Source organism: Hippocampus bargibanti, linkage group LG03 (assembly GCF_051943395.1).
Source record: "Hippocampus bargibanti isolate YZ-2025 linkage group LG03, ASM5194339v1, whole genome shotgun sequence".
NCBI classification, from domain to species: Eukaryota; Metazoa; Chordata; class Actinopteri; order Syngnathiformes; family Syngnathidae; genus Hippocampus; species Hippocampus bargibanti.
The window spans coordinates 28,928,236-28,947,722 of record NC_142736.1 but is presented as its reverse complement, the minus strand read 5'-3'; the positions used below and the strand labels follow the sequence as shown (position 1 = coordinate 28,947,722).

General features: G+C 39.5%; 1 long non-coding RNA gene across 4 annotated transcripts in view; it reads right to left on the bottom strand.

Annotated features, from left to right (window-relative positions):
• LOC148900912 (uncharacterized) overlaps positions 1 to 19,487 on the bottom strand; it is a 99,716-nt gene that overhangs the window by 51,838 nt on the left and 28,391 nt on the right. The window contains exon 2 of one of the 4 annotated variants that reach the window (XR_016114530.1): positions 18,510 to 18,602. The exons of the other annotated variants lie outside the window; for them this stretch is intronic. This is a non-coding gene — a long non-coding RNA (uncharacterized LOC148900912). The remainder of the gene's footprint in view (positions 1 to 18,509; positions 18,603 to 19,487) is intronic. 4 annotated transcript variants of the gene reach the window in all.

The following is a 19,487-nucleotide window of genomic DNA, read 5'->3' as shown; positions in this document are numbered from 1 at the left end:
GCACTTTGACTAGCATGTGTTGAAAATTGCGTCTTGAAATTTACACCCAGTTACTGCCATTTACCATCAATTCTGGGTTTCGTGCAAAAGGCAATCTTGCATCCATTATTTTCCGCCCATATTAAATTCATTGACCTGCATGATTAAAGGTGGAAATGGTCAGCCCAGGTGGGGCGTGATGAGAGGGCTAAACCATTTGAGGCGGATGTGGGTGAGCGAACTATAAATCAGTAACAGCGGGAGCGAAGAGCAAGTCCGGATTTATAAAGACGTTGCGCTCGGTCGGCCCACTTGTGGACGTCATGATGAATTGGCGACTGTGGTGCCAAGGTAAACTACTTCATTATGGCATGGCCGAGTGGTCATTAATCTCCCAGGGAGGCCGGCATCCTAAAGGGATCGCCAGACCAGAGAATTTATTCAGGCCTGGAGGTAGCCATTTCATTAGGCATTCAATCTGTTCACTCCCCACCCTCACTCACTTTTCGAGCTTCATCTCTCTCTCAGCACGTGCTTGCCGTCATGACCGTTTAAATAATCTCTTTGGTGACTTGTCTTTATTTGTGCAAGTTAGACTCTCCACAGTTCATTTGGTCTTCTTTTTCGGCTTAAGAGAGTTAATACCATGAAAGTCACCATTTCATCACGTCATTGTCAATCATACATTATGTATCATAATTTATATAACAGCTACTGTCGTTTTACTACGACAGTAGTGCTACGTCCAAATCACTCCACAGCTGTGAGTGTGCTGTGATTTATTACACGGCCACTGTAGTGTGCCATTGGCCAGGAAATATATTGTGAAATAACTGAAGAAATACTCTTTGAACTGTTCGAATTTTTACGATGAGCATGTGGATTTATGATAGCCTTATAAAATCGCAATATTCTTTGCTATTTTTCCTAGCTTCTGAGCTGTCCAACCTTTCTTAATGATGTCCATCTATTCTTGAAAAGTCCATCTTGAAAACGGCTTTCACAGTATATCTGCAACCAAATCCTTTTCTTCTCCTTCTTCAGCCATTGTAGATTGAAAAAAACGCTATGAAAATAACACAAAAATGCTCGCTACAGATACAGTGTGCTAGCTCTTGCCAGTATGCGCTTATTACTAGCAGCTAGTGATACTTTGATTTGCTCATCACTAGCCAATCACAATTTCCAAAACCTCTGACATTGCCAGCGCCTTCATGCAGTCCATGGGTTGCCAACTCCAACTCTGATTGGTGAAAGCAAGTGCTTCATTGGCATTGATTTTTATGCTCCAGAGCATGCTAACATGTTAACTGATTGTGAAGGTGTTCTGGTAGATTTCCAACCCTGTTTACAAATAATGGCTGAAATGTGATTGGTCAAATGCTTAAATACGAAAACACACATCGAGACGCAGCGCAACAGTGAAAAAGCAAAGAAAAGAAGATGAAAGACAACTTGGAATTATGTAATAATTCATGGACAAAATATAATTTACATTAGACTGTGATGCAGATATTTTAGGCCAGCTGGGAAGGCCTTGCAGGCCCTGATCGCCCACCAGTGTTTGAATGTTGCCGATAACTATTATCTTTGCTATCACTGCCTTTTTATCCATATTTAGTAAGTATATTTCATAGACAGGTCCTTTTAATTTGACCTGCTTCTCTAATGTCCTTCGGTCCACAATTGATTATACAATTTGTTCCTTGAAGGAAACATATCTATGTCAGATAAACATACTTTCTTCCGTGGCAACTCAGTCATTAAAAATCAAATTTCAGGAACATGTTTTTGAAATTTTCTCCATGGCCAATAAAGGAAATGCAATTGATGTGGCATCATTGAGAACAACCAATAGGTACACGTTTGTAATCCAAGCATAGACATGACAACTTTTTCAATCAATTCAAAACAATATAACACCCCAGAAGGGGTGAATAAAAGGTGAGACAGAAGAGGGACTTCCCCTAGGTAAACAAATGCTGGCTACTTCCAAAAATGTAATGGTGTTGTTACATGGGGCGAGAGCCTGAACCAACATGTTATGGAATGGCCAACACACAGCATTCAATTATTAATGGCCACTATTCAACATGTACATGGCATCATAACAAAAGATCCACAACAGCTCTGACCAAACATTAACAAATACATCTATCCGTCCATTTTCTACAGTCTTCTGAATCCCAGCTGAATTTGTGAAGGGGCGGTGTACACATCCTGGAGTGGTCCATTGCAGCACATACAAAAAACAACAATTTGCACGTTTTACAACATTCACACTCTTGGTCATTCGTATTCTACAAGTAACCGAAAATGCGTCTTTGTCAAAAATGGGAAAAATCCTCAGATGACATTCCGCGTTTAAAAGCTAAAGATAGAGAATAACTTGAATCTCCCGCTATGAGTCAGACACCGCTGTGTCACACATTAAACCACTCGACCACCAAATACAGAAACACTGAGCGTTGAGTTATTGTTGCATACAAACTGTCTATAACTGTCTTAAGACATGACTGAGGTGGTTTTGTGTGAAACCGCTAACATGCTAACGTGGTTCGATAACGCCGATCCTCGCGCTTTATCCCTGCCTCCCAGATGCATGTTGTGGTGTCGGGAGTTCCACCATATCAGACTCTGTGTCATGTGACCTTGAATCTACAAACGCAAGAATAGAAAGTCTTCATCTCTGTGTATTTCCTCGTTCATCTCCCAAATGGATTTAACCATATATATGTGTGTTGGAATAATTTCATCAACGATGCCGTGTCCCAGTGGGTCCTTTCCACTTTAAACACTTAACGGGTTAAATAAATAATGATGGCTCGGGCGCCGCGTGCGCTAACGTTAACCAGCCACTAGCTTGGCGTCCCACAGCAGCAGGAGTCCTTAAAGTGAATCATTCGCTTCCGCTAAGGCCACCGCGCCGCAACTATTCCGCCAGCAGATTATGAGCCTTTAAGTAGCAGCCGTGCCTGAAATGTGACTCGAGGGGCTGTCGGGCTGTCAGAGAGGAGATGAAACTCTCTCGAGAGAGAGATGCAAGGATACCGCAAAAGCAAGGACGAACGATAAATCTATAGATAAGAAGATGCAAGGAAACAGGTCTCGCGGATAATAAAAATATTATGTAGTGCAGATAGGGCATACAGTATAGAACTAAGAAAATAGCTATTTTGACCCAATGCCCATGGAAGAGACAACAACGGGAGCCACAAACATTTTTCCAACCCCGGTACGTCCATCTTGATTGACTTTTTGATAGATTAACGGGTGAGGATGAGGTACGGAATGTCCGTCACCTTCAAAGAATTACAGATGATGGCTGAAGAAACCTTTTCATGGATACCTTGTGTGATTTTAACACTCAGTACTTGGCCAATAAAGAGTCATTTCCCAAACGACGTTTTGACAAAATAGGTTACACTAACTATTCTGTGTGCATTGTAATGCATAAATCACCTATATCGCTCCCTGATCCTTGCTTTAAAGCCGATAATCGTATTAAAATATCAGCATCCAATCAAACAAAAAACAGTCAATAACATATTTGCCTAAGTCTTAATCACATTCAAGTTTTCATCTTTAATGCGAGTGGACCGTTTGACATCTGGTGTCATCTCATTGCAGAAAAGGAGAGGGGAAACATCAAATGTCCCTCACTCCCATCTGAAACGACACCTGGACATCAATATGTGGTCACCAGCCATCCATCGTGAGAGTAAAAGCTCTATTGATTTCTTCGCAGATTAAGGATACTGCTGGGAGCAATTCAAATCCAAGAGATGAACAAGGTAGCATGTATAATCTCAAACTAAAGTTGGTTCAGAAGATGCAGAGGATTCCTTTCTTTCTTCCTTCCTTCCTTCCTTCTTTTGGAGGACAGTGGCCTTCTTTCCTTTGCATGTTCGTTAATATCGAATGATGAGCATTTTGGATATCCAAATACAGGGTGTAGTCGATGAACAGTGCCTTCGAATTTGCAGAATATTTACGATTTACAGACAATGGCTGCTTGATCACGAGTGTGTCCATAAAAAAGGCACACAATATATTTCTTCAGAAGGGCAAATATCAAGACTATGATGCGACATCGAGGCGACATTTCCCCAAAATGATTCTTTGTTTTTATCTGTCAAGGTCTGCAAGGTGTTGATGGTGGTGGATCCCAAAAAAGTAGGCAGGTGGGAGAAGCAGGGTGTAATTGAAAAGTTGTATTAAATAAAGTCAGCAGGAACAAAATCTGACACGGTGAAGCAAACACATGTAATGACCCGACAACGAATGGTCGAGCCAGGAGTCCTTTTAACTGCCACTGATTGGAACGACCAACACTTGTGCAGGTGCAGGTGGGGCCGACAGCGCCACCGTTGGTCGTCAACCACATTGTGACATTATCAGTCTGTCTCCACAATGTCTCCAGTAAGCAGTGTTTCAAGGTTAACAGATGATTCCAAGAATGCACTTGGTTCACTCCGCGTATAAGAATGGTATACAGGCTAGTCTAAATATGGCGGAAGACACACTTCATGACATTATTTTCATGACATATTATTGAGAAAAGCAAAATACCATGGCAGAGGCTTTACTAAAAAATATAATCAGAAATCATCCTTCTTTCCTTCCTTTCCTCCTTCAGAGTTTAATTCTATTATGCTCTAAAATTCTCCCTTTGCTTAAACCTAAATTTGTGCCTGTTTCTTCATTTCCTCTATTTTTTAACCTCTTTTCTGCATTCTTTCCCATGAGACATGTTTTATTTTCTCAGCATCCTTTCTTCCCCGGCCTCTTTCCTGCCTTTCTTCATTCCTTACGTCTTTCCTTTATTCTCTCTTTTTTTTCCACACATCCATGCCTTCTCTCGCGTCACTTACACATGATGCGCTGCACTTTTTTTCAGTTCCTGTGCAACATTGCTTTAAAATTCACTTTCTTTGCTCTTGACTCAAATAATTTCTTCGGTACTTGTCAAAATAATAATATGGATAAAGTATATAAAATAATAACTTTAGGCCACCCAAGTCATAAAAGTCATCATGTTGCAGTAGCATTATACAATACAATACAATACAATACAATACAATACAATACAATACATATACAGCTATCATATACAGGAAATAAAGCAGTCAAAAAGATAGTAGATGCACCAGATCATTGTAAAAAAATCATTGTATCACAAACTAGTGATCCTAGATCCAAACTAGTGACACATCCTGATGATGTGTGACGCTGTCAACTCATATGACCTCTGTATCCCCTGCCTGCTTGATGACTGCTCGGATGCAGAGACTTATGCCTGTAAATGAAACCTGAAGCCGAATGGCAAAACAGACAGTTTAGTTCGTGATTTGTGTTTCATTTTTAAATGGTGTCCTTTGCTTTCAATGCACATGAATTAGCCTACAGTGTTTCCCTTATTTACAAATGATGTTTGATTACATTGGTCTGACTCCCCTTAAGCTCTCAAAACAGAGACGATTGTTGAAAATCACTTGCGGTGGGATTGAATTGATGTTGTCACGTTTAGTTATGTGGTCCTCATATTATATTTGCAGGTCTACATTGTGGTTACACAAAGCAGTAAATAAAGGGACAGGAATCAATAGCAGTCAGTGATAACTGCCTAAAGCTGCTAAATATGAAATACAACCGAACAAAATGGTATGGATTTCCAATAGGGGGCCACGTGACATGGGCTGCTTTGAAATGCAAATATTAACTTATGCACAATGTCCTTCTCCAGCCTCGCCACCTATTGATCGGCTAAAACAAATTCCATTGATCAGTGAATATTTAATAGGGATAATTAAATCTCTCCCGAAAGTGCTTAGAGCCCATTTCCACTTTTCAGGATCTTACAGCTGACGCCTGACGCCAACTCACTTAAAGATTCAGCGTGACACTCAATTAGACATAATGGATAATTGGGTTAAAAATAGAAAATGAACTTTGTTAAAATCAATTTCTTTTCAAAATAGTGTGCACACTATCATAGCTATATAGTTAGCTCTCATATGACGGCTGCTTTTGTGTATGCATTGGAGTTCAATAATAGTCAGCTCAATATGCCATTTTTGTGGTAAAACATGTTGTGTAATATAATTTATTCATCACATGCTCCACTGAACAGCCAGATGTGTTTATCCTAATAAATCATATTTTTATTTTTTTATGGTTATCACATATTTTCCTCTTTATCATCTGCAAAACGCCTCAAAGTAGTCAACAAGTAAAAACAAGTCATAGAATACATAATCACTGCGATAATGTGCATTTTCTTGTACAAGGTGCCCCCGCCCCAAAAAAATGGCCCCAAATCTAATTAGGACCCGTTTCTTAGTGTTTTGTCCGAATGAAATGATATGTATGTCATAATTAGTTTATTATATTAAAACCATCATATCAAAACACTAGGGTCTTTGGCCGTTTTTTTCTCCGCTCTACAGCATATGTGCTACATGGCCTCCATGTAGCTCCGTGCATTTGTTGTGGCGCAGCCTGGAGTTGTCCATGACATTCAGACAGACTGAATTGGTAATGGCTTGCATCTCCTCCCTGATGGCTTTCTTGAGTTCCGTGATGGTTCTGGTTTTCCCTGCGTAGACTCTGTCCTTAAAATAGCCCCAAAGAAAAAAAGATGGGGGGCTTAGGTCCGGGCTATAGGGTGCCCACTTAAAATTAGTCTTGAGATTGATCACTCGAATTTCTCTTTCATCAAATCTCGGGACAGGTTTGAGGTGTGAGAACTTGCTGCGTCTTGCTGCAACCAGAACTTGCTCATGGGTGACGGGTAGATGGACCAATTCATTCTCTAAGAACGTCATGGACAACTTCGTGCTGCGCCTCAAGAAATGCACGGAGCTAAATGGAGGATGTGTAGAACATATGCTGTAGAACAGAGAAAAGAAGGCCAGACTCTAGTGTTTTGATGAGATGTTTTTAGTATAATAAACTAGTTATGACCAAAGTTTAATTCTATTCGGATAAAACACTAAGAAATGGGGCGCCTTTTTTGGGTCACGCAGTAGTACACTTTGTTGTAGAATGGCTAAATCTGTGATCCACTTTTGTGACATATTGCGCTTTTAACATGTTCAGTGTTGATTTCAATCATTTGATGGCAAATGTAACACTTGTATCTGTAAGAATGTTCAACGACAGACTGTAATTTTTCTCCAGAGCCTCATTTGAATCTGAAGGGTGGAAAAAAAACATCCCCTTCATTGAGCGACATGATTTATGACAATAGCAGACGGGCAAACAGGAAAAGGTTGCTGTCAGGATCGTATGAGAGGGCAGCTCTTACTTGCATAGACCGCTGTTATACAAAGTAGCAATCAATAGCTCCTTTATTAGTGACTGCAATCAATGTACCTGTGACTGAGTGGGCCAATTAATGCTATTGATCCACGGGACAAGAAGAAAGCAGGAGATGAGAGCAGGGCAAAGGGGAACCACGGAATGGGAAGGGGACGAGCGGCATCCTACTCAGGTCATGTTTTCTGTGGATTGTGGGGAGGGGGTGGTGAGATTCCCACAGAGTCGACCGCCGAGGTTGCCCTGACAGAAAGCAGAGATCGCATATCTCCTGAGAGGAAGGGAAAGTGTGTGTATTGGTGTGAAGGGTGGGGGAGGAACAGGTCTACAAACAACCCTTGCAATGCCATCTGCGGATGTTGCGATGAGATGCACTGGGAATGCACCATTCTGAATCTTCTCACCGCTGCTTCTGAATAATAATAAAGTCATCAGGTCATCGCTGTGACATGTTGACTTTGGTTCACGTATTATATCACATGCCGTATACAAAACTGCATATCTCAACTGCAGATTTAGTGTCTTAATATTGTGTAATAGCCATCAATCCATTTTACACAGTATTTTCCCTGATTATAATACATATTTTGAGTATATGGAACAATGGCTGAGTACCAAATAAATCATAGGCATCAGTTTTTTTGTAAAGAGTGAACATGCATTCGGGCGTAAAAAGTTGATTTTCGTGTCGGTGTGAGTTTTTTTTTGGAATGTTTGGGAATTTGGCCAGGCTAAGCGTTCCGGCTTACAGAAAGCATTTTGTTTTTACATGGCCTTTGCACAACAGGTTGGTGTCTGAAAGTAGGCTAGCCTCAAAATTAGACCTACTTTAAGTCATTCACTGGGTTTTTGTCATGGTCACTCGAATTCGAGGACCCACAGAATATTGAATTTTAGGACTACATCAACATTCAATGCAGTGTAATAAACCTTAGACTCTCTTCTTTCCTCAGAAAAAATCGTTAATTCTTAAATTATATGGTTCGGGAGTTATATGAGTTTGAAAGGAGGGAGGCTGTTCAAAATACAATGCAATACTGTACCTACACATTTGTTTATATAGCAATTTAACAACAGCTGAAGCTGGAATAAAGCGCTAACATGGAAAAAAGGCGAAAACTGCCCCTTTGTGGAAGGGAAAAACATTGCCAGAGGTCTGGCCAACGCTTTATCGGTATCCAAGCAAGAACAAACAAAACTGAACTGATTCGGGAATGGTGCTCTACATCATATTTTCAATTGCCGAATAAATTTGTGAGTGGCAGTGAATGAGTTAAGCAGGACTAAATTGTGGTGCACGGGGTGAACTGAAAAGTATGGGCAGATTTTGACCAGTTAGACTGTATGTGATGGATCTCCTCATATTCCATTCGGAAATATGACATCTGCATTATTTTTTTTAAATCATCCCTACAAACTAACTCGCGGGATTCCAGTGATAAGATTGACGCACAAAATTCGTACCTACGAGTCGAGGGCAAAAAGGTTGGCCAGGTTGATCACAGTGCACACATACACAGTGCACACATACATGATCAGCCTTCCAGCCTGATCATGAATATCATGAAGTCAAAAAAGTTTGAAGTACAAGGCCAGGGCGGAGGTGCTCTACATACATGAATCCCTCTCAGTATTTGCACATGGGCGTCCTGTTCCCGAAGAATCAGAGGTCAATGGTTGTCTGCCTCATGTCAGTTGGCAGTGTCACACTCACATCTCCGCCTCCCTCTATCAACGTTGCACTCTAAAACACCAACCTCCCCTTCCTATCGGAAACTCTAAGGGCCGGCGTGACGACGGCTTGAGGAGGTGTCATGGAGCGAGAACCGGAGCGAGGTGGATGGAAGAGGTCATGACGGAGGAGGATGAGGAAAGAGACTGTAGGAAATGACAATGTGTGTGAAGTGATAAGCCCGCGGCAAAGACCCCGGCACCTTGAGGGAGGACTGAGGGCTACAAGACTTTAGCCTCAGTGCTCAGTCCGACCACAGTCCCCAATGACTCCGGACAGTCTTCTTATTGCCAAGTATGTATGGACCAGACAGAGCTTCTGTCTGAAATTGTGTGTTTATAAGAAGATCCATCCATCCATTATCCAAACCGCTTATCCTCATGAGGGTTGCAAGCTTTTTCCTCTGTGTCGAAAAAGATCAGACTTCCTGTGCAGTATAAAGACATCCTAAAGTAATTCCCTTCATATAACTGTGAAGCAACATCTTTTTCTAACAGCAGCAGACATTCAACAGATACATGAAAATGGTGTCCTATATATTTCTCAACTAAATCCGTTAATTGATCCCATTTCATGACATGATCAACATGTAATATTTGTGTGTGAAAATGCAGATTTTCGATTATAAAGAAGATGAATATAAACTAGTCAAGTAGTTCAAGTCAAATTTAAATTGAGTGTCTTGGATACAGAGTCAAAGTCAAGACTTTCGAAAATTTTTGCCAAGCAATTTGAACCCCCCCACACGTCTCTCGTATGCACCAAAGTAGAGAACAATATTTTTTCTGAATTACGACAAAGAAATTACCGATGTTCATGTCCCATTAGAAGCAAACTTTAAAGATGCCTGCTGAAGTTAAGGTACCTACTGTATCTATCTATCCATCCATCCATTTTCCGTAGCGCTTTATCCTCATTTGGGTCGCGGGGATGCTGGAGCCCATTTCGCTTTCTTGTCTTTTCTCTTGACTTTATTATTATTTCTTCTTTTCCTCTCTTCACTTCTTTATATTTATCTAGCTATCCAGCTATCTGGCTCGCTGACTAGCTAGCTATCTGGCTAGCTACCTGGCTGGCTAGCTAGCAGGCTATCTATTAGCTATATAGGTAATAGATAGCTAGTTAGCTATTACCTAACTACTTTTCTTTTTATTTGAGTGACTTCCGAGTTGAGTGAACGCTGGCGCGTGTGGCTGCCGCTGCTCACCCTCAGAAAAACTTATCCTGTGACTGTTATGTGACCTTGAGAGTTTTGAAAGGCGCTTATATATGAAATGTATTATCATTATCCCAGCCGTCTTCGGGCACTAGGCGGGCAACACCCTGAATTGTTTGCCAGCCAATCGCACAGCACACAGAGGAAAAAAAAACAACAGTCACTGTCACTCTCACACTTAGGAACAATTTCTAGTGTTCAATCAGCCTGCCATGTATGTTTTTGGAACAGCGGAGGAAGCCGCAGGACCCGGAGAAAACCCACACGCGCCCGGGTAGAACATGCAAGCTTCAAACAAGGAGGCCTGACCAGGACTTGAACTCAAGACCCCTGCAATGTGAAGTTACTAAAGACTCGACTACTGGGCCCACTGCATCTACGCATAGTAAATTACTATACAAATATTTACTTCATGGAGCCGATGAATAAATCCAAGCATAATTCTTGCACAATAGTACATAATGTTGATTGGAATTTGGTCTTCTAGTTACTTCTTTTGAAAAATATGACATCTTGAAGGAATGTTGTGACATCATCAGAACGAAATGTGAGTGCACTTTATCTGAACTTACAATTATTTAAACAAGGACATTGCGCAATAAATGTGTTGCACACACCACACATAACTACAATTTTCATCTGTAGTCCCTGGGCAGAATTATTGAAATACTCCAGAAAAAAAAAAACAGCAAAAAAATTATTTATAAAATAGCCTCTACTATAATATAAAAATTTCCATATATAAATATATACATTTTTAACAATAGTCCAAATCCAGTGAAAGTGGGCATCAATACTAATTTTATTTATTTATTTATTTATTTATTTATTCGTTCGTTTGCTTGTTTGTTTTAGTTTGCTTATGGTCAACCATGAAATTTGATGATCCCCTTAGCTTTTCAGATTTGATTTTTCTTTTTTGTTGGAATATGTTGTTCTTTTGTTCACAGCATCGTAGTGTGCCCTGGTATTAAAATAACATGTGGTGTTAGCACTCTGTACATATTTTACTTATTTGTCCTGTCAAGCCTGATTTACTCAAAAGTACAAAACATGATTTTTCTATTACGCTGAACAACTGCATGGCACAAACAACATACCTCTGAACTCTTCGTGGCACGTTGAACATTTGTTCAATATTACATAATCAAATTAAATGTGATGCCACAATGCATGAACAAATTCAGAAATATTCACATGAATGAGGCAGGGAGAGGAAAATCCCAAGCAATTTTTTTTTTCAAAATAAGAACACATCAAACTGTGAGAATTATTCACACCAAAAGTGGCTCCCTTCTTGATCTTGTAATCGACCCCAAATGTTATTTATGATGCCTTTCTGAACACTTTGTTCACGCAAACATGAAGCAAGGTAGTTTTATTTTTTTAATTTTTTTATTATTTTTTTTTGAAGAACTTTTTCGGCTCAACACTCGTGAACCAAGACCAGATGGTCGTTAGGTTTTTGTTTTTGTTTTGTTTTTCCTGCTGTACCTCTGGAAACTTCAGAAACGCTCACATGTGCCATAGAATCACCTCCTTGAATGAAGGCTTTCAATACTTCGACAATCTCTCATCACATTTGCTCCTTCTCAATGAACAGTTGCATTTGGGGCAGTTCCGCGCGTGTCACAGTTCAGTGCAGCCTCAGAAGTAAAACTGAATTCACAACGCAAGTGCATTAAGAAATAAGAGAATGATTACAGTCATGTAAAATATCATTTGTCAAAATGATCATCACATACTGTAAGAATAGACTTATAATAGACTTAATAGCAATTTAACTAGCATTAAACCATTGACAGTCCTTATACAGAAACAAGTCTGCATTCCAAACTGTAAAACTCAAGCATTGTGTGATTAGTTATTATTACAATTAACTCATTCACTGCTAGACGATGTGCAAAAATGTGTCCACTCCAGTACTTGGGTTTTAATCTTTTTCAGTCACATTCCAGGACCCGCAGAATATTGAGTTTTAGGACTACATAATTATTCAATGCATCGTAAGAAACATTAATCTCTCTTCTTTCATCAGAAAAAATTATATTGGCCTGCAGTTATATGATCTTGAAATGAGGGCAGCTATCCAAATTACAATGCAATTTATATTTGGATTTGAATTCGCAGTGGAGAAATTACATTTTCACAGCAGCACAGTGATGAAAGGAATGAAAGTATAAAAACAAAATGCATGAGTTGGTTTAACAACAGGGAGAAAAAAAGGGAAATGCCGCCCCTTCGTGGAAGGTAAAAAACATTGCCACAGGTCTGACCAGCACTTTATTGGCACCCCAGCAAGAAAAACCAAAAACCCAGACAACTTCGGGAATGGCGCTCCACATCATATTTTGAATTCTCGAATACATTTGTGAATGGCAGTAAATGAGTAAAAACATGAGAGAGCGACAACTAAATCTAAAAGGACAAAGTCACAAGAAGTAAAAAGAGTCCAAAGTAACAAACAAAAAACATGAGCAAAACATGACTCAAAAGCAAACATGACTAGAACCAACAAACTTTATAAGATAAAACAAAACAATGACCTTGCAAATTTCCCCATTGTGGGACGAATAAAGGTTTTCTGATTCTGATTCTGATTCAGACACCAAGAACTCCTACAGGTTTCCCCAGCAAGAAAAAAACAAAACCCAAACAACTTCTGGAATGGCATCCCACGTCATATTTTCAATTCCTGCATAATTTCGGGGATGCAGTGAATTAGTTAACCTCTTTATTTTTACAAACATCTACCTATTCATCTTATTGCATGTTCAGGTTTTTTGTGTTGCCAATTTTAAAAAATAATACTGTGATCAGCTAGCTAGACTTACTGCATGTAGCACTATTATAATCAGGTAGTAGGTAGTGCCTTAAATTGCAATACATATATTTGCAAAAGCACCACAGCATTATTCACACCCTGAATACACGCACAAGTCACCAGATAAAGGCCCCAAGATAAAAGCGAGCACATGATTGTGTGTGTGTGTGTGTGTGTGTGTGTGTGTGTGTGTGTGTGTGTGTGTGTGTGTGTGTGTGTGTGTGTGTGTGTGTGTGTGTGTGTGTGTGTGTGTGTGTGTGTGTGTGCTTGTGTGTGTGCTTGTGTGTGTATGCGTGTGAGCAGACATGTTTGCATGTGTGTCTTTGTGTGTGACAGACTACAAATCCCTGACACGACCACTGATGGGAGCTTTACAGTTGAGCCTGAAGGGGACTCTGCAAGCTAGTGAGAACACGATCCAAAAACAAGCACACGCACGCACACACACACACACACACACACACACACACACACACACACACACACACACACACACACACACACACACACACACACACACACATACACACATCCCATTGTCACTCTCACCTTTTCCCAGGAGCCCCCGGGGGCCCTCTGGGATGCAACACAAAATGCCTTGGGTTTGTTTGAGTTAAAACACGACAATACAAGCCATGGCAATGACAGCACTACACATGAAACAAGGAAGGATTATGCCTCTTCATTCATCCACGGATTGTTCAAGGAAATAATGGGAAATAAATTTCATGTGCAATTATGCGCTTTTTTTGTCTTTTTGGTGTCCAATCAACGTGATTAATAGTGGAACCTCTAAAGTTGAAAATCCGAAAAATGATAAAGTGTGTTCAATCTAATTTTTCGGGAAAACTGTCATTCAACGGGTGAAAATTGGTTGGCTCCGTGTTCATTTTTAAAACATTTAACAACCAAACTGTAAAACTCAAGCATTGTGTTATTAGTTATTTTTACAATTAACTCATTCACTGCCAGACGTGCACAAATGTGTCCACTCCAGTGCCAGGGTTTTTGTCATTGTCACTCCAATTCGTGGACCCACAGAATATTGAGTTACATAAACATTCAATACTGCGTAAGAAATATTGGACTTTCTTCTTTCATCAAAAAAAGAGTTATTTCCTAAATTATATGGGTCTGGAGTTTGAAATGAGGGCAGTTTTTCTGATGTCAGTTAGGTTACAAAAAAATAGTGTCGGTTGTCCTTTAAATAAGACTTAAAATGGATTGAATTGGATTGCATTTATCTTTATTAGTCTCGCAGTAGATAAATTGATATTTCACAGCAGCAAAGTTGTGAAAGGATGAGGAAAGGAAAGAAAGAAGTAGAAAATAAAATACAAGAGCTGCTGGAAAGGCAGCGACTCTCGCGCCGCCATCTTGAAAGAATCAAGTTATGTTGATGGTGACTGGTTGAAACAAATTGGTTTACATTACATTTTATTTGATTGAGAGATCTGTTTTGGAATTTGAACAACAAACACCTCAATCAGCGTCACAAAATGTATGATTGTGTCCAACTGTCACTTGGACTGGGAATGCATTCAGTAATTATTTTTATAAATAAAAATCTGATTGCTTGAGACATTTATATTGGTGACCCATTTTGTTGGCTGACTGTAAATAATTATTGCCGCACCGGTCCCATTGTTTATTTTAGCATTATAGGCCATGATCATTGTGTTATTATTTTTTATTGGAATACTTATTACTTTTTTCTTTCCACATTGGCTAATTTAGATATAATACTCACTAATCACCTCTGTGCATCTAATAATTCCACATGACGAGGGGCTCCTAGTTTATTGGCACATAGCAATTTAGGATGTAATGAGATCACACACCTCCAGGTAGGTGCTGCTTCCTTCCCCTGCTTGGCTTGTGCGTTCAATGCGCTTATTACCATTTCATACTGCCACCCATTGTATTTGATTAAGAAACTCCCCAAAAGAGGATTTGTAGTTCCCAAAGTCCGTAAAGGAAATGTATTAAATACTGTCGGAGAAAAAGGACAGAGTGCGATTGAATGTTGACTTAACCTTTCCGGTATTTGCACCGTGACGTAGCAATGCTTTGATTGGAAGATGGAAGTGTCACTCAAACTCATAAGTCCCCAATAGATCGAAATAGAGGTGTAGTTTGTAATCGGTGAATCTGATGAAGGAACTTACAACAAAATTGGTCCATTTTAAGCCTGTGACTGAGGTGGACCGTAATGGAAAAATGAGAGTCGCTGAGCACACCAAATTCGCTGAGCGCCGTGCATCTACCAACAATTCAAAGTGGAAAAACGGTGAAAACGTATCGGTTATTGATTTCATGTTTCTGAGTATAAAACGAGTACCCGTTGGAGTTCTTGGTGTCAGGTGATTGTTTGTTTTATCCTATGAAATGTGTTGGTTCTTGTCATGTTTAATTTTCAGTCATGTTTCGGTCATGTTTTGTTTGTTTGTTTGTTACTTTAGACTCTTTTTGTTCTTATCTTCTCTTTTGTTCTTGTCTCTCTGTGTCTTTGTTTTGTCATATTGTCTCTATGCTGTCATATTATTTGTTATTTAGTTTTTTTTTTTGTTCTTTTGACTTCAAGACGGCGCCGCGAGAGTGGCTGCCTTTCCAGCAGCTCATGTATTTTGTTTTTCTACTTTCATTCCTTTCATCACTTTGCTGCTGTGAATGTACATTTCTCCACTGTGAGACTAATAAAGGCATATCCAATCCAATCCAATCCAATCTTCTTTTCCTTTCGGCTTTTCCCTTCAGAATATTTGAATTTTACTTTCCTGTTTGTATAATTTTTGTTCAACTTGTTATTTCTAAAATGTAATTTGCTCATGGCCCCTTAGGTCACCGTGGCGAATAAGTGAATAGTAGATAAATCAATGAGCTGTAAACGTAGACTTTGTAGTCCTGTTTGTGATGTAATATAGGGAAAGACATGCCCATTTCATGGTAAGATCAGAGCATTGTCATCAAATGGTGAGTATAGTTTTGCTTTTTTGATTGTTGCTGTGCTGATGACCATTTGGTGTTTGGGAGCCTTTTACTGAGCGAGTTGCTTGTTCTGTAGCCACAAAGGGACATAAGTCTTCTTGTGCCGGTCCCAAGCCCGGATAAATACAGAGGGTTGTGTCAGGAAGGGCATCCGACGTAAAAGCTTGGCCAAAACAAACATGCGTATCATACCTCTGAAGATGGAGGTTACTTTTTGTTCTTATGAATTTTGGATTTCGCTGTCATGGCTATTTAATACAATGGATCAAGTATACCCTGCTCTTCCCTCTTGCCCGCTTTTTTGAGGTCCACCGCCGCCTTGCAAATAATAATAAAAAGAATACATTTAATTTAAAAGCGCCTTTCAAACATCTCAAGGACACTTTACAGTCACATGATTTTTTTTCCTGTGGGTGAGCAGCGGCAGCCACACGCGCCAGCGTTCACTCAACCCGGAAGTAACAAAGTAAAAAAATAATAATAATATTAATATGTAATAATAATAACAAATAATAGTGACACTCAAGCAATACTGTACTTGATATTCATTGTAAGGTGGTCCACCACCAACTTACAATGTGACACTTCGGGCTGCACAAGCAATACTTAAAATACTAGTTATTTTAAGAAATACAAGACTTCCTTAAGTCCAGTTTGGTTTCACATGAAGCGGTTGAATCTGAATGCTGACTGATTGATTTTGTTATGCTTAGAATATCTTGTTTTCTATCCTTTCACGCCCACCTCAACCCCATCCCTTTTCAATTGCTGCTGTGGACTGCAAATTTCCCCATTGTGGGACGAATAAAGGTATTCTGATTCTGATTCTGAGAGTAAAATGTGCTTTTGTGTCATCAAGTCCAAAGGCAAATGCAAGTGAGACTTTTTTTTCGCCATGTTTTTGTGTTTGTTACTTTGGACTCTTTGTTTTTTATGACTTTGTTGTTTTAGATTTAGTTGTCGCTATCTTTATTTAATACCATTTGTTACTTTTTAGGTGTCCACCACCTTGCAAATTGACACTTTGGTTTCCATAAACAATACTTAGTTATTTTATGACATCTGATTTCCTCAAGTCCAAGATTAAAATGTGTTTTTGTGTCATTAAGTCCAAAGGCAAAGGCAAGTGAGACATTTTTTTAGCGTCATTGTGAGGATTTGACACATTGTAGTAGAGGGAAGGGCAGAGTGGTCAGTGTGCCATTACAATTAGTGTTCATTTCAGCCAGATTCAGGGAGATGTACGCTGACTGCTGGGCATGCATTATGCATGAGTGTCCAGGAGTCCATATGCACTTGGGCACACTTGTATGCCCTTGTGGAAGTATATCGACCACCGTCAAGAGACATTACATTTGGGTTGCTGCAATCTTCTCTCGCTGCATTTTTCCGTCAACAAATTTGATCATGTAATTTTCTCTACTGTGAGAATAATAAAGGCAAATCCATCCGATTCATCCATCCATGTTTCTCTTTGGAAAGATGCCTGATTTTCAGAGAGAACAGATGACTTGGGACGAAAAAAAAAAGACTTGTTACTTTGTGGTCATTTTTTTCCTGGATTTTTGTGCAAGTACAAGCCTCCTTTAGTGTGACTGTAGCGTTCTGGCAGATGTTACAATTTTGTGGCTGATGGTTGACATTTCACATATCTGGCAGGTTAATGGGACACTGTAAATTGTCCCGAGGTATGAATGTGAGCATGGATGGGTGTTTGCCTTTGTCCGACTGGCTAGGAACCGGTTCAGGATGTCCCCTGCCTACCGCCCGAGAACAGCTAGGATAGTCTCCAGCGGCCCTTGTGAGGAAAAGTGGGAACTGGATGGATTGAATTATTATTATTATTATTATTATTATTATTATGATTTGTTATTGGATTGGATTCACCTTTATTAGTCTCGCAATGGAGAAATGTAAATTTCACAGCAGCAAAGTTGTGAAAGTAAGAGTAAAAATGAAAGTATTGTTATTAACTTTTTTAAATCACCTTTCTGGCTAGTGGCTCAGCTATTTGGTTGGCTGGGGTTGATTGGATCACAGACGGGCACGGACAAACCAAGTGGAAGGTAGAATGCAGCCACTTATCATAGTTAATCTGTCCCCAGTTCATCATTTTTTTCGTCTGATTTGCAAAATGTTGATAATCTGCAGCTGTAACATTAGTCTCACTTTGCAATTCGACATCACACTAAATTGAGAGGCATGTCTCATATAATGTTACCTTATTCGCGAAGCCCCCTAAGAAATTCAAAATTTTAACAACAGTTTAGAAGATATTAAGATCAATTCTACATGGCCTACTCTTGCCCACAATAATAACTATTGTCTGACGTGTAAAAAAAAAGAAAGATAAAGATTGGCTAAACTTTAAATTGGAAAGAAAGGAAGACTGAGAACCTACACAGACAAGAAACATTTTCTGGAAAGTCTCATTGGGGAATCTAGTGGACCTCATGTTGTGTCCCTCGATGTGATCTTATCAAAGGAGATCTCAATTTTCTTCGATGTGACTCTTTAGTGCCGCCCGAAGAGAGGTTTTATAACTGCAGGTTTAAAATCGGGCAAGGAGGAGGGAGGAAACATACTTCAGTCACGGTCATGCCCACTGGGACCTTTTTTTTGACACGTCCACGCTGTCTTTCACAATTGTAGCTCACGTGACTATAACTTCAGATCACAGAGTGTGCAATGGGGAGGGGGTGATTTGTTTACTGGTGATGCTTGATAAAGCTTAAAACGATTTCTCTTTTCAACGGTGCGAGCATCATTCAATTAAAACGCATTTTCATTTACCCCACTTCTTATTTAATTAGCCTGTCTTTTTTTGACTCGTCAGTCTTCACCTCCAAGGCATATTTTCACTTTTACTCGTTGGTTAAACAAGGGGGCGTGGCGTCTTTTTATTTTAATTGGGACTATTGCGCACGTGGTGCTTAATGGTCACGCAAGTCTCGAGGCGCTCATCAATCAGGGCTCTATTGAGCTGTCAACATAAATAAATATATACATTAAGAAATAAATACAAGCAATCCTACACGGGAGGGGGTGGGGGATTCCCCTCTCGATAATAGAGAGCCAAGAGTGGTGAAATGCATACCAAAGTGTATTTCACAGCAAATTACAACAAAAATCATGCACATTTTGTTTCTAAATTACTTAATAATAAGCAAGGTGTCTATAAATGTCGATTAAAGGCAGACGTGTATCTAATGTTGCAACATTTTGTCACTTCAGTAATAAAAGAACTAATTATATTCAGTGTTAATAATTATACTGACTCTGATATTTTCAATGTTTTAAAGACATGAGTATTATTATTATTTTTTTGTAAATCACTCAGATGTTACGAATAGCATATTATATGGTGGAGTGAATTTGCATAGTAAAACTAAAACTGCAATAAAATATTTTAGTTGAATGACTTCCTA